The following is a 16,458-nucleotide window of genomic DNA, read 5'->3' as shown; positions in this document are numbered from 1 at the left end:
AGATAAAGCTTTTACCCAAGGGGTAAACTCTTGTGCAAAGGTTAAAGGAATAACCATGGTCAAAGCAATAAATGCTTGATGAGACCCTTGGGTTAGATGGAGGTTAAGTTAGTCAAAAAGTCTCTAACCATGCCACTAAGGGTTAGTTAACCATTAATGGTATGAAGACTTTGGGGACAAATTTGTAAGAGTCCTTCCAAATTTGGGGGTATTCAATAAGTTAGCTTGTTGAATGGATAAAGGCTTTAATGCCTTTTGAAGACTTTACTCCAAATTTGAGAAGTGACCTCCTCAAATTTAGGGAAAGGGGATAATGGATGAGGTTAGGCTAATTGATTAAGATTAGATGGGTTCTAGAAGAAATTAGGAATAGGGTTTAGGATGCAAGTGGGAGATGTAGGAAAATGCAAGTGGGTGAGGGAAAGTAGAATTAATTAAAATAAATTACTTTATTTCAATTTGGTTGCAATTTGGAAAATTGAATAAATTAGATTTATTCAATTTGGGGTAAACTATTAATTAAATATAAATTTAATTAAAAGGCAAGAAGAAGGGTTTTAATTAAATAAAATGATTCTTTTAATTAAATGACATAAAGGGTTTAAGTGAATTTAACTAAATAAATTGAATAATTTACTTAATTAAATAGAGGAATGTAGGTGATTTAGTTAGATTATATTTAACTAAAATAGAGGAATGAACATAAAATATTCATTTAGAAATATGGTCATTTTTATACGTCTACACCAACAATGAACAACCAAATCCAACAATCTCATCAATAATCCAACAATCTCCCCCTTTGGCATTGATGGCAACATATGAATGTGAAAAACAGTCAATGCAAAGGAAGATACCACCAGCAAACTCCCCCTAAGATCAAGATAGATAAAGAAGTTTTTCACATGATCTCTCTCCCCCTTTGACAACAATGCCAAAGATCACCAAGACAGAAAATCAAACACAAATCTCTCTCCCCCTGGGTACACAACCAAATCAATAGACTACTCCATCAGAGGAGAAACACCAACAAATCAATCTCGATAAAAGAATAAGGCTCTGAATTCCACCAAATCGATACAACTCAATGCATTTAGTTCTCATTAGGAGAGGTGGAGACCCCTAACGTATCTCTCAGATAGACAAATGTATTTGCAGGCAAAAGCTTGGTAAAAATATCAACAATTTGTTCCTTTGTAGATACATATTCCAGCTTCACCTTTTGTTCACCGACTTGCTCTCTCAAGTAATTGTATTTGATTGATATATGCTTGGTCTTTGAATGTTGCACCAGATTTTTGGACATGTTTATAGCACTGGAATTATCACAATATATAACAGTAGGCTAATCATAAATAACTCTTATATCTTTCAACATTTGCTTCATCCACACTATCTGAGTGCAATTACTAGTAGCAACAATGTACTCAACTTCAACAGTAGATAAAGATACTGAATCTTGTTTCTTGTTGGCCCATGAAACCAACTTCTTACCTAAAAAGAATGCTCCACTGGTAGTACTTTTCCGGTCATCAACATCACCTGCCCAATCTACATCAGTGTAAGCACATAACATGAAATCATCATTCTTTGGACACCATAAGCCATAATCTTGAGTTCCCTTAAGATATCTTAATATTCTTTTAACAACAGTAACATGACTCTCTTTCAAATCAGCTTGATATCTAGCTACCATACACACAACATGCATAATGTCAAGCCTAGTCTGAGTAAGATATAATTGTCCACCAACCATAGATCTGTACAAACTTTGATTAGCTTTAGGAGATTCATCATTTTTAGACAATTTACAACCAGTCACCATAGGAGTTCCAATAGGTTTGAAATCATCTAATCCAAACTTCTCTAGCAATTCCTTCACATACTTAGTTTGAGATATAAAGATACCTTTTCTTGTCTGTGCAATCTTCAAACCTAAGAAAAATTTCATCTCATCAATCATAGACATCTCAAATTCTTTTTGCATATCACTAGAAAATTTCATACTCATATCATCATCACCACCGAAAATAATCTCATCAACAAAGAATTCAACAATCAAAATGTTGTTATTTTCAATTTTAAAGTACAAGTTACTATCAGCAACACCTTTGACAAATACCAATTTTAGCAAGTATTTATCTAATCTAGCATACCAAGCTCCAGGGGCTTGTTTTAAACCATGAAGTGCTTTCTTCAACTTGCATACCATGCCTCCATCATCTGATAGTGAAAATCCATCAAGTTGTTCAATGTAGACTTCTTCTTCTAGATCACCATTTAAAAATGCAGATTTGACATCCATTTGATATACCTTGAAATCTTTATAAGCAGCATAAGCTAGCAACAATCTAATAGCTTCAATTCTGGCAACCGAAGAAAAGTATTCATAATCAATCCCTTCTTGCTATGAATATCCTTTGTAGACCAGTCTGGCTTTATTTCTGACTACTTCACTGACTTCATTCAATTTATTCCTAAAAAACCCATTTAGTACTAATAACATTTTTATCCTTAGGTCCAGACACAAGCTCCCAAGTATTGTTATTTTCAATCTGATCTAACTCTTCTTCCATGGCTCTAATCTAGTTATCATCTTTACTAGCTTCAACAACATCTTTAGGTTCAACTTTAGAAATCAAACATATCTTTTTTGCAGTTAACCTTCTTCTAGTCATTACTCATTTATTCTTATCACCAATAATTTGATTCTCAAAATGATTTAATCTTACATACCTTAGAGTCTTCGGATTGTTCTGATTTTCAAACTCAGGATCCTGAACACCCTCACCGGTAGCAGCAATAGTCTCTGTCTCTACCAGATCATTATGCTTAGGCTCTTCAAGCTGAATAGGAGTTAAAACAACATGTTGACCTTCATCATAAGCTCTGATCTCCTTCCCAAGGTTTTCACCCACCTTCATACTTGCACTCTCAACTATCTTCCTCAGTCTCTTGTTATAGCACCGGTAGGCTTCTCTATTTGTAGAATATCCCAAAAAGATACCTTATCACTTCTAGCATCAAACTTTCCAATATCCTCATCTCTCTTGATATAACATTTGCTACCAAAAACTTTGAAATATTTCACAGTGGGAACAAGACCAAACCAAAGCTCATAAAGAGTCTTACCGGTATCACCTTTGATATAAACTCTATTGAATATTTAGACTACAATGCTAGTATCTTCTCTCCAATAAACCTTCATAACATTCCCTTCAATCAACATGGTTCTTGCAGCATCTAAAATAGTACAGTTCTTCATTTCAACAATCCCATTCTACTGTGGGGTCTTAGGAGCAGATAGTTGTCTTCTGATTCTATGCATCTCACAAAAAGAATTGAACTCACTGGAACAAAATTCTCCACCTCTAGCAAATCTCAGACACTTCAACTTCAAACCGACTCAGTTCCAACTTTAGCCTTTAATATCTTGAATTTTTCAAATGCTTATGATTTTTTCTTTAAAAAGACAACCCACATCATTCTAGAATAATCATCAATTAGTAACATAAAGTATCTATCACCCTGCACACTTCTAACATTTGTAGGTCCACACAAGTCAGTATGCACAAGATCTAACAATGCATCTAATGTGTACCATTTACTCTTGAAAGAAATCCTTATTTGCTTACCCAAATGACATTCCTTACATACTGGATTAACAGGCTTAACAATCTTAGGCAAATCCCTAACAGCTTGTGTAGAACTGATCTTGATCAATGAATCAAAGTTTACATGACACATCCTTCTATACCACAACCAACCCTCATCTATCTTAGCAATCAAGCAAATTTTCTCACTAGCATTCAAATGAAAAATGTTACCTTCAGTCTTAGTTCCAGATGCAATCTCTATACCAGAGGCATTCAAGATCTTGCATTTACCATCTTTGAATTGTAGATCATAACCCTTATCAACCATTTGTCCAACACTCAAAATATTATGCTTCAAAACTTCAACATACAAGACATCATCGGTGTTATGCTTACCATAAAAAGAAATAGAACCTCTCCCATAGATTACATAGGCTTTGTCATCTTCAAATCTAACTATTCCACCATCATATCTTTCCATGCTTACAAATTTGTTTTTGTCACCAATCATATGATGTGAACAACCGTTGTCAATCACCCACTCACCTTTTTCTTCTACCTTAGTAGCCAAAGCTTTCTCCTCAATAGAGCAGCTAGTGGAATTAATAGGCACATGTCTATCTTCTTTAATGGCAATGAACACAACTTCATCTCCTTTTGATTTTTCATTTGTAACACCTTCATCTGCAGCATAATAACAGTTCTTCTAGTTCTTAAATTTTTTGTTAGACTTGTAAGGCTTATCATACTTCTCATGCTTCTCATATCTATCATTTCTATCAAACTTATCATGTTTGTCATACTTAGCCATTCTCTCCGGACATCTAGAAGCAAAATGTCCTATCTTATTACAAGAAAAACATTTCAAGGGCAACTTTCCATCATACTTACTGGCACCTTTAGGCAATCTTCGGGCAATTAATGCTTCAAGATCATCAAGCTTCCTTTCTTGCTCATCTATCTCTCTCCTTTCTCTTTCATATCTGGATATCCTGCACTCATTAGGATCATAATTCTGCTTACCAAACACAAATGCTGATGCTTTGAATGTTGTCTCAGACTTTCCATGTGATTCACCAAATTTGCTCAACTCAAATGCAGGAAGCTTTCCAACCAATACATCCCTTGTCAATGTAGTTACACTTCGGATCTCATCAATAGTGGCAACCTTATGTTTATAAGTAGGAGGCAAAGATCTTAGCACCTTAGCAACAATCTCATCTTCTTCAATCTTTCCACCAGCAGATTTGATAGCAAGGACAAGCTCATTCACCTTAGCCATGAATGAATGTATGGTTTCATCATCTCCCATCTTTAATGTCCCATACTTTCCTTTTAAACTATGCAACTTAGCAACTTTCACTTGACTATCACCTTCATACAAGATCTCAAGCTTCACCCAGATCTCATGTGTGGTATGAAGTTCCATAACATTTGTCATTGAAGAATCAGTCACGGCACTGAGTAATGCTTCCTTTGCTTTGATGTTATATTCAACTTCCTTAACCTCATCAGGAGTAGATGGTCCATTATGAGGAACAACATAGGCATTCTTAGTAATCTTCCAATAATCTTCTCCAAGACATTTCAAATGCACCTCCATCCGTTTCTTCCATACAGTGTAGTTGCTTCCATCAAACCTTGGACTGTCTTTCTTGAAAAGAATACCTTGAGATGTCATCCCATATCTCCTCGAGTGATTAAGCTTCTACCGGAGGATCTAGCTCTGATACCAATTGTTAGCAGCAATCAAGAGGGAAGACTGAGAGGGGGGGTGAATCAGTCTTCACTAGAATAACAGATTAAACTGCCAAAACATAAACTGATAAACCACAACAATAACAAATAAGCAAATTAACAACACAACACCAAGATTTTGACGTGGAAAACCTAGTTAAGGGAAAAACCACGGTGGGAACCTACCCACAATAAGATGATACTCTACAATAGTATGTGAAAATATTACAATATAGAATACACATGCATTCAGGAACACTTCCTATATCTTACTACTCAAAAGATATATGCCCGAAAGGCTACAACCCTTAGGGAAGTCTCACTGACCTACAATATGATTCGGACTACAATCTGGAAGAAATGAACTGCAGTAATAGCATCTACAAATGCCTTATGATAGTTTCGATTAAGCACAGTTGTCTACCCTACAACACCAAACTCACCACAACACTTCGTTGAATGATATATCCTTGTTCGCACATTTACCTCTCTCTGATGATGCAGACACAATATCAACACACAAATTACATAAGTATATCACCTATATATACAAATCATCAACCTTGATAACAAGGTCGGCTAAACCCTCAACCCTTAACTCATAATTACAAAAATTAAATTACACAATACAAAGATCGACCACCAAACCAATATTATGATTTACATTACATAGCATGGACCTAATTCAAATTCCCAAATGATTACATCCATCGAAATCCCGCCAAAATCAACCGCAACACGCTACACCACTAGAAATACTTCATAACACACAAATTATTACCGTTTCAAAGAAATCACCAAAAACTTGCTCAACGATCAATGCAGATCACCAAAACAAATAGTACACAACTAGGAAACACCATCAAGCACGTTAGAATCATCTAAAATAGTTGCACCGACATCTCTTTTCAAATCTTCATCGGTCAACGTCTCGAAGCTCAAGAACACAACCAATCAACAATTGTCATGAAAAAAGATAACTTGCAGCACACCAAATCATGAACCATATGAAATGAAGATACACAAGATCATCCCAAACAATAATCCAAAATCTTAGCACAAGATCTGATCGCACTGGAATATACCGAAAGGAATACCGGATTCTGCAAAATAGTGATCAGCAAAACCAAACTACAAAATCAAACCAAAAACCTTCTCCAAAATCACTAGAATAATTCACAGGAATATGTTGACATCAATGACAACAACATATCCTAGCAGCAGCAATGAACAACCAAATCCAACAATCTCCTCAATAATCCAACAGGAATACAGTAACTAGTAGAGTGTGAGTTCAATGTGTAGATCTTGATTTTTGTTACATTATTTTGGCTGCGGTACTAGAGGCAGATGATTCAAGGTCTGAGGTAGATTATTCTTTAATCCTGATATCTGGTGTTTATTTGCGAGCAATATTGAAGGTCCGGTATCTGGTAATTTAGGTAGAATACAACTATTTTGGTGTAATGTGTGGTCTGGAATCTTTGCAATGATTTCAGTGATTAGTTTCGTGTTCGAGGAGATTGGGCCAACATATGTAAAGCTTTTTATCATCTTGTTTAGGTCCGCATATGGATTTATGGACAGATTGAGCCAACACGTTGGCACACATTTCATGTTGCGTGTTATGCGATTTTTGGAAGCCGACATGAGAAATGATTTGTTTTATTGGTGTGGATATATAAGATCGATTTGGTTGAGCATTTTGGAAGAGTGTATGAGTGTGATAAGTCTATATGAGCGAACGTGCGAAGTTTGGTGTGTCTGTATATGATAGAGCAGGAAAACAAGGCAGAGAAATAGAACAGTTGCAGAAGTCTAATTGATCCTAATCGGAACTGCTACTTGGCATTAGTAGATGCTATTATTTAGTTCATTCATCATTGTAACCATTTATAATCAATTGTAGGACAGTGAGTCCTTCAAGTTGTAGCCCTATTTTGTATTTGAGCAGTGAGTCTGAATGCAAGTGCATTCCTCTTTTTGTAATACTATTATACTCCTAATCAAAGTATAATAATATTGTGGGTTCAAATCCCACTATGGTTTTTCCATTTCCGGGTTTCCACGTAAAAATCTTGGTGTTATGGTTTTGTGGTTGATTGGTTTATGTTTTTGCACTTTATTTTCATTCTTATGCATCTTGTGGTTAAAGAATCAGTTTAATAAATTTGTGGAATTGCAGAACACTTATTCACCTCACCTCGCCACCCCCCCCCCCCGCTCAGTGTTCATTGATTCCAACAACCTAGACTTAAACAAAGATTTTTTTAGCTTTTGAAATGTTTTGATTTTTATGAGTTTTTGATTTGTTGGTTTTTTTGGATTTTTGAGTCATTTTTTTTTGGATTTTTTAGTTTTATATATTTTTTGGAATTTTTTGGTTTAATATGAAAACACACAATGAAATGATATAAAATACATAAATGCTATGGTTCAATTTGGATGATGTGTCCCCTTTTGGTTTCAAGTGGGGAAGGTGGTCTAAACGTTCAAACACATAAGACACACCAACAAGCCTGCTCATGTCGGATTATCAATCCTTGTATGCACAAGCCACCACAAGAAAAGATGGCCAAAAATGTCTTATCTAGGCTTCACAAGTTCAACTAGGGGATGTCCTCTATATACAAAAGGTACGTGAGGCCCAAATCCGTAGATGAAAGAGAATAATGCCAAATAGCCAGGAGGAGACGGTAACCCAATCTCTACCTTCACTTCCCAAAGGTATAAATTTCTTTGGTGCTTAGCCAATATTGACAAGATTCTACTTCCAAGAGGGGTGTCTTTAGATTCACCCCCCACTCTTTATACTTTGTCGGAACACGGGAGTTGAGGTCGTCCCTTGAGGTGATGAAATCCCCAAGCAGGCCTCCTAGAAAATGAAAATAAGACCACTTATTTTGGGTGCACTCAAGTTTTCCACTAGGATGTGAGAGGAAAGCATACGTAAGTGAATCCCAGAGGAAAGCATACGTAAGTGAGTCTTGGGATTCAAAAAACACTTGTTTATTTTTTATTCAAATCCAAATTTAAAGAGTTCATTTTAAGTCCAATTTGAAGATATGAGGAAAACACATAAAAAAAATGTACATAGAAAAAATTACTTGCAAAAAGGGATTCCTTATGATTTTCTAATAAATTAAAAAAAAAATTGCTCAAAAATGATTTTATATGACAAAGTTATGAGCATTTGAAGTTTCAAAGGAAAAATTGACTTTGGATGTGTGCACCTGATTTTTGGATCAAAATCTGAAAATTTTGTTTATACCCCACCGTAGAGATCTGAGTCAGCTTTCCAACACTTTTTGAAAATTGAAAATCCGGCCTGTGAGCAAAAAGCTACGCCCGATTTAGTAAAATAGCTCTTTAAAAAAAAAGGCATAAAAGGGTCTTAATTAAGCTCCAAAGAACTAGTGCTTGGTCACCAACATGGCCAAAGGCTGAAATGAAGGTGTTGTGAGTTTGTTTAGCTTTTCCCTTGGTCCTCCATATGACCAAGGGCTAGCCTTTAAAAAGAAAATTAAAAAGAAATTTGATATTAATAATAAGAAAATGAAACTTAACTTTTTAAAATTAAGAGACTTTTTAAGCACCTTCTTATAAAACCAAACTCTTTATGTATTTGCTGAAACAATGTACGAACTAAAATCTTAGTTATTAAATGGGCCCATGATCAATTAACTATAATAATAAAGAGGGCAATCCAAATAATGTAAATAGCTATACACACAGGTATACCGCCGGGTATAATTATGGAATTATTATTATATTTTTTTGGCTTTTGTTTTATAATTTCAAATGAATTTTTAACCTTGCAGCTCTATATACAATGTATAGGTTGTATATACAGTCCATTTACTGTATTCACAACTGTAGGTTTAAAACCCTCAGTGTTGTGTGATCAGACATCTCTCGGGTGTATACATAACCTTAGGTGTATAGGGGAAGAGTACCAATAGATAACATAGTTCCAATAACCGTCACCTTATTGTCATGTTGACCCCCCAATAGCTGTCATAGTGAAAACACCATTAATAAATTTGTTTTGTACCAATAGCCTATCATTTTTTGTAATTAATTGGCCCATTTGTGCACAGCTATTGGAACATTTGTCCCATTTGTGTACCACTATTGGATCATTTGTGCACCACTATTGGGACATTTGTCAACAAATATTAGTGATTTTGAGTTGACGGTTACTAGAACATCTTTAGTAAGGTATCAGGCGACACTTTGAAATGTGCATTTTTTGACCTTTGTGCGCATAACTAATTCGACAGCGTGCATCGTTACTACCTAGAAGCCAGATCAATAGCTATAAGCAATTAAGTCGCATACGAAGACAACTAAAAAAAAAAAATCAAAATCTGATGTACCGTTTAGGATCTGTGGGTGTGCGAAGTTAGCTATGATGGCTACTGGTGCTCTTCCCCTATATATGCTGAAATTTTTTTAAAAAATAGAACCACGCAAAATGTAGTGTGATACAAAACACAAAACCTTAAAATGAAAACCAGAACATATTTTGAAGATCAAAAGATATACAAATCTTGAATAGTAGTATGATGAAGAAAATTGGAAGAATGTACTTATAATACCACAAAACTATGTATATATATATTTTTTGGTTTTAAATTTTAAGAGTATATTCATTGTGCATACAACAAAGTTGTGAAATTTGCTTGTAACTGAAATATAGCAAATTATATGTTAAAAATCATCTCTTAGCCTTTTTAGACACAACTGTGAGGTTATCTTGATGATTTGGGGTTGTTTGTAAAAGTTGACCTTCAAGACCCCTTTAACGTACATTATTAGACTCACAAAAACTCAAAAGTGCACATGTTAGTAAGATCGATTCATGTTGAGTTCACCATAATGAATGCATGCAAATGTAACAAGTGGAATATGCATAAACTTAGCCTATTCAAACAAGAACATGAAAACCTCAAAATGATTAATATGCTTGATATGTTGATGATGGGTTGGATGTGGTTGCTCATTGATCGAGCAACATGATGGTGTTGTGAAGATGATTGAATGATAATGTAGACACATAAAATTGATTAAATTAATATTATTTTAATTATCCCTTTATCCCTTGATTAATTCTAATTAATCATTTCATCCTATTATTATCCTAAATTAATTAAATTATATTTAATTAATTATCTCCTTTTGTGTTGGTGCTGGTGTTGGTGTTAATTAATTAAATACTGCAGTGACTCACTTAAGAGCCTTGTAACTTGTGGTGGGGCCCATTTGTCCTTTTGGCAAGTTACACTGTAGAAACAACTATACCCAAGGCTATAGCTTTCGCTCTCACCTGATTTCTATAGCGGTTAGAAGGATTTACCGCGCGAGGTTGTTCCCAAGAGTGATGTGTCTCTTGGCAGGCCTCTCTTAAAAAGATAAAACTTGAGTGTTACTAACACTTTTATCTTGCACCTAGGACCACGAAAGCCAAGGGAGAGGATAGTGTGTGTTAGAAGTAGAACCACTTGACAAATTTTTTTGCACAAGTGTGCCAAACACAAAATACACTTGTTTTTTTTAACTTGTCATTGCAATGATATTTTATCTATTCGGAGATATTGCTCCAACAACCATGATGTTCTTTTTAACTTCAAAAGCAATGTGTTTGAGTAAACTAGAATTTGAAATCCCGGTCAACTGAAATAAAAGCACGTATGCATGAAGTAAATCGTTTTGCAAAATAAGACAAATTGATTGTTCTTTTTAGTTGCCCAAAAATGGAAGTGTGGATTGTGAATTCTTAGTTTGATGCAAGAAATAAATTTTGCTTTGTTGATTTTAAGCACCAAATGAAGTGAGCCTATCTTGCAAGAAATGAAGTTTGTTTTTGTGAATTTTAGAGCACCAAAAAGGAGTGATCCTAACTTGCAAAGAAAGAGAGTTTGTTTTTGTGATTTTTAAAGCACCAAAAAGAAGTGTTTTTGATTTTTAAGCTAAAAAAAAAGAAAGTTATTTTAAAACCTGTACATGAAGCAAACAATTAGAAAAAATCGAAAACATGGTGGGCTTCCACAAGCCTAAGAAAATTTATTTCATCGATTACATGGCATTTTTTACAACGTTTTGTTACAATAGAGCTAGTTTGTGTGAAAACAGAAGTGTTATTTTAACACAAATGTGCTAAACTACTACAAAAGCGCTAAAAGAAAAGATGTCTACAGTAATACAAAAGCACCAATATAAAAATACACGCGCTAATTAATGCACAAAAGCGCCAAAAGATATGCAAAAGCGCTAATTCTTTGACAATAGTGCTATTTGTGTGGGGGAAAAAGTGACACTAAGCAAACATGCCCTAATCTCACTTTCAATCACACACTTGTGGAATACGAAAGAGCCTAGAGGTATCATACAATTGGCTACTTCTTTTTGTGGAAGAGAGAGCCACGGGCTACCTATTAGGATTTCTATTCCTTTGTTGCAAATGATAGATAAAATGATGCAAGTTCAACTACTAACCCTAAAGTGTAAGTATGAACTAGTAACAAGATTGCAGGATTGAGATTAAGTGATGAAAAGCTGTAAACACAAGGATAAAAGGAGGATGCAGATGTGTACCTGGGGTTAAAATCTGAGTGGGAATGTTCAGGACGGGGGCGCATGCGCCACTGACCTGATTCTGCACCTGAAACTGCTCCTTTTAGCAACCTAAAAGCTGTCGAAAAGTGTTGAAAATTGCTGTTGTCTGAGGGACCAAGGCCCCATGCCCCTGTCCTAGGTTTCTGCTCTGCAATTTGGTGTGTTGTCCTGTCTCAATCTGCTTCCGTCGGATCTGCAACTTGCGGCGTCCTTCGAATTCGAAAATCTGCACTTATATCTGAAAAGGGGTTGTATGCGGCTATATAGGGTTTTGCCTTAGTCAAACCCCCGCTTTGGTGATTTCCACCTCCATGAATAGCCAAGTTTTATTGTAAAAGTAGTGTGTGTGCAGACCTTGTGTGTGTGCAAGATCCTAAAATGCAAGTAAGCAAACTAGAGCAACCTAGAAAGTAAACCCTAATTGCTTGTAAATGATAATGTAAATGCTCCAAATCGAGATGCAAAGTGATCTAAAGCATGAATACAAATGATATAATGAGGCTTATGCAAAGACATGAAAACAACATGAAATCATACCCAACCCCAAGGGAGGGGTACAAGCCAATCTTCAGTCGGTAATCCCTTATTGCTCTTCAATGCCTTCAAAGCCCTAAATGGATGAATGAAATTGATGAATGCTTGATGGATGAATGTTGAATGTTGTTGAAGTCTTCAAAGATCTGCTCTTTCGCTGCATAGAAGGTCCTTGAAACCAAAAATTCTGATCCTTTCAAATGAAGAAAGAGAGCTCTTATATATGAAACCCTAGGTCTTAATTTCAACTTTTGGCCAACCTAGAGATTGAATCTCCCGCCAATTTCTTGGGGTTAAGCTTTATTTTATGATTGGATCGCGCTCCTAAAATTTCGGGAAAAATGTCCGGGACCATGTGCACGCCGGGCGCCATGGTCCCGACAACTTTTCACCAAATTTTCAGGGCCGTTGGATATGATGATTTTAGAGCGAATCCCGAAGTTACAGGTGATTTCGAGATGTTTTGACCCCCAAAATCAAGCCCCAAAGTTCAAAATAGGACCTAATTAGGGTTTTTGATTAAATGATGTATTGGAGGAATAAAATGAAAGGGGCACACTTTAATGAAAGGGCCCAACTTTATGATGTGGAAGATGATGAAATAAGACCTTAGACCTAACTAATTTAATTAATTAAGTGCTAAAGGGGAAATGCAATGCAAAATGCAAAATGCGCCAAGGCGGGTGCTAAACTAGGTGTGAAATTGTACCACCCTAGCAAGTGCGTACAATTTACGACGCTACATTTAGCCCCCACTTTAGCGGTCATATGAACACTACGTGCATATGCAAGCTAAAGTACAGAAAAGTAAACATTATTTGAAAAAGGATATATCCATAAGTCTGTCGAACGAAGCCCCCAGCGGTATCTGTAATACACAGTTAGGAACCGCACCCTACAAAACACACGTTAGATCACAAAATCACCTAATGCTTACTAGGGAAGGTGATGAAAATTCGAGGGTAGCTATATGCCCCCCCTGTTTCGGCTTGCTAATTTTAGTGAGTTGAAACAGGGTATCATGTTTACCACTTCGAATTGTTAAAGAATATTGATGACAAATGCTCACAAGAAGATTTGATATGAGATCAAAAACTAATGGAGAATCATTTGGTAAGAAAGAGGACTAAATCTCAATTCCAACACAACAAAGAGTGCGAGGGTTTGAGAGTTCTCTAACACAAGATGAAGGATGTAAATGGAAACAAAATGCAAAGAGAAGAAAAGAAAGGAAAAAAGCATGAATACACACATTGGTGATCCATGAGAAGAATAGTGAGAGAGAAAACATGGACTTCTCGCCCCTAGATCTTGTCTAGGTGATCCATGGGAAAAAGGACATGGAAAACTAGCCCCTAGAGTCTGTCTAGGTGATCCATGTAAGGGAGGAGAGTGAGAAAGTCTAGCCTTATGCCGCTAGTTCCACTCAACCTCGTGCATGTGTGTGTAAGGGAGGTTAGAAGCACCTCATAGGAGTCTATGCCCGAGTATGCTATAACCTGTATATGTATAGTACAAAAGCGTGACATCTCACTCTAAGAGTCTGTGCTCTGGTTCCGAGAACTATCACCTTGCATAAAAGAAAAATGGAGACATCTCGCTCTAAGAGTCTGTGCTCTGGTTTCGAGAATGACCCATTGCTCAAAAAGTGTAATGTTTATGTCATAAGTAAAGTAGAACAAGGATACCTACCTTCATCACAAAAGAAGATACCCCAAAAAATGCAACAATGTCATAGATCCAAGCAAGAGAGTTTTGCACTCTTTAAGCAAGGATAAGATAGTTGAAACGAGATATCTTGTAGTATGTGTAAAGGAGATCCTTAGAGGAGAAAAGATCTTTGTACAAAAGACACCTATCCCCGAGAGGAATTGTCTTAGACAAATACAACATCTTCTAGAATAAGACAAAGAAGAGAATAAGAATGCAATACTTCCTTCTTTTGCGAGGTGAAAGTGATTCTTAATGAAGGATGACACTCTTTTTAACCCAATTGGGAGAGTGAATTCATTATGGATGTATTTTACCAAGTGCAAAAGAGGTTGTAGTCAAGGACTTACACCTCTTGTAAGAGAGAATCCTTGAACAAACAACAACAAATGCATACAAGGAATAACATCAAGTAATAAAGTTCACACCATCCACGAAATAGGAAAAAGTGGATCCTTAGATAAAAATAAGGAAAGATCATTGCCTCTCAATGAGAAGGACTTACACAATCTTCTATCGAGAGATTTAGACATAAGCAAAATGTACTACATACTCACATGAGTTCATGCAAGCAAGACATTAGTGTATGTAAAATGCTCCTCACAAGAAAGAGAATAAGAAAGAGAATACACATCTTCTCCCATATCTAGGAAAAGAGGATTCTAAAGAAAAGATGATCAATATTTCCACACTATTACCCCAAAGGGAAATTTTAACCATAAAAAGAAGAGATGTATGAAATCACTCTTGTCCCCATAGGAACAAGAGATAACATAGAAAATTAGGCTATTATGTTGCTTCCAAAAAAATATGATTGCACTTGAAATTGTACCATCATGAATGACAATGAGCCCCCAGTAAATGAGCTACCAATGTCACATAATGATGAGCAACATAATAGCCATTAATGTTATTTAAAGACATGATAGATTGGATGAGGTATTTGAATATGACATGCTAAATTCTCAACTATAAGTGAGATCAAAAACATGTATAAAGTGATAAAATTGAAGAAGAAAAGTCACAAGAAATCTTAGAAGAGGGATGAGTGTAATTTATTAGAGCCTTATCCCTGGAGGAAAGGACTTTATGATGAATAGGAGATAAAGATTCATAATTGGATTTAGAAATTTGAGGGGAGTCATAAAGAAATTTGTTCATCGCCAAGATTTCCTTATGAGGGGAATGAGAGTTGATAGAAGTAGAAGATGATTTAGTTGAAGTGAGATCATCATCACTACTAAATATAGCATTCACATTGAGAGATGGTCTTTTAGATGCTTTGGTGGGCTTAGAAAGATTATATCCAAGTCCAAATGAATATTCATGCATGTTATGTTCTAAAGGAACTTTAATTCCTTGTTCATTTGCGCCACAACCATTTCCACTATAGCCACTCTTAGCCAAAATATGAAAACCACGACCATAACGATTAGCCATTTCAGAAAGAAAAGGTGGTTTTTCATAAGACAAAGAATCAAATTCTTCAGAATTAGAGGTGTGAGGAGAAGAAGTTTGAGAAGCAGCCATAAAATTATTGCTCATAGGTTCAGGTAAGACTGATTGATCTCTAGTTTCTTGCTTCTTTTTAACTTTAAGCTCTCTAGGAGGAACCCTATACTCACCTACAAAGGTGGGATTGAAATCAAGAGATCCCCAATCGTCTTTTGCGAGAACCTTCTCAGGATCAAAAGCCTTTTCATGTATAAATTCAAGTTGAGAGGAATCTTCTTCAGGAACTTCAGACTCATCCAAAGAATTTTGATTATCAGAGGGTGATGATTCATCCATAGGTATCTTGTTTAACGATTCATCACTAGAAGAGGAAGGCTTAGAAGAACTCCCTTTGGAAGTAGATGTTTGCAAACAAGCTTGAAAATTAGTATCACCTATCAAGGTATATGTCTTATTATTATAAATAAATTTAACTTGTCTATGCAATGTAGAGGGGACAGCTTGCATATTGTGAATCCAAGGTCTCCCTAATAACAAGTTGTATGTTAGATTTCCCGACATAACATGGATAGGAGTAGGCAAAGTAACAGGTCCCACCGTGATGGGTAAGGTGATAATACCTAATGAAGACTTAGCCACATTATCAAAGCCTCGAATGGGACGAGAGTCAGGATCAATAAGGGATGTATCCACATTCATCCTATGCAATAGATTAATGCTACACACATTAAGGCCAGAACCATTATCTACCAGTGTTCGTCTTATAGCAGTGTCATTTATGATAACCACAATCATCAAGGGATCATAT

This window comes from Cryptomeria japonica, chromosome 8 (genome assembly GCF_030272615.1).
Source record: "Cryptomeria japonica chromosome 8, Sugi_1.0, whole genome shotgun sequence".
Lineage (NCBI taxonomy): Eukaryota > Viridiplantae > Streptophyta > Pinopsida > Cupressales > Cupressaceae > Cryptomeria > Cryptomeria japonica.
This window is presented reverse-complemented; position numbering follows the sequence as displayed.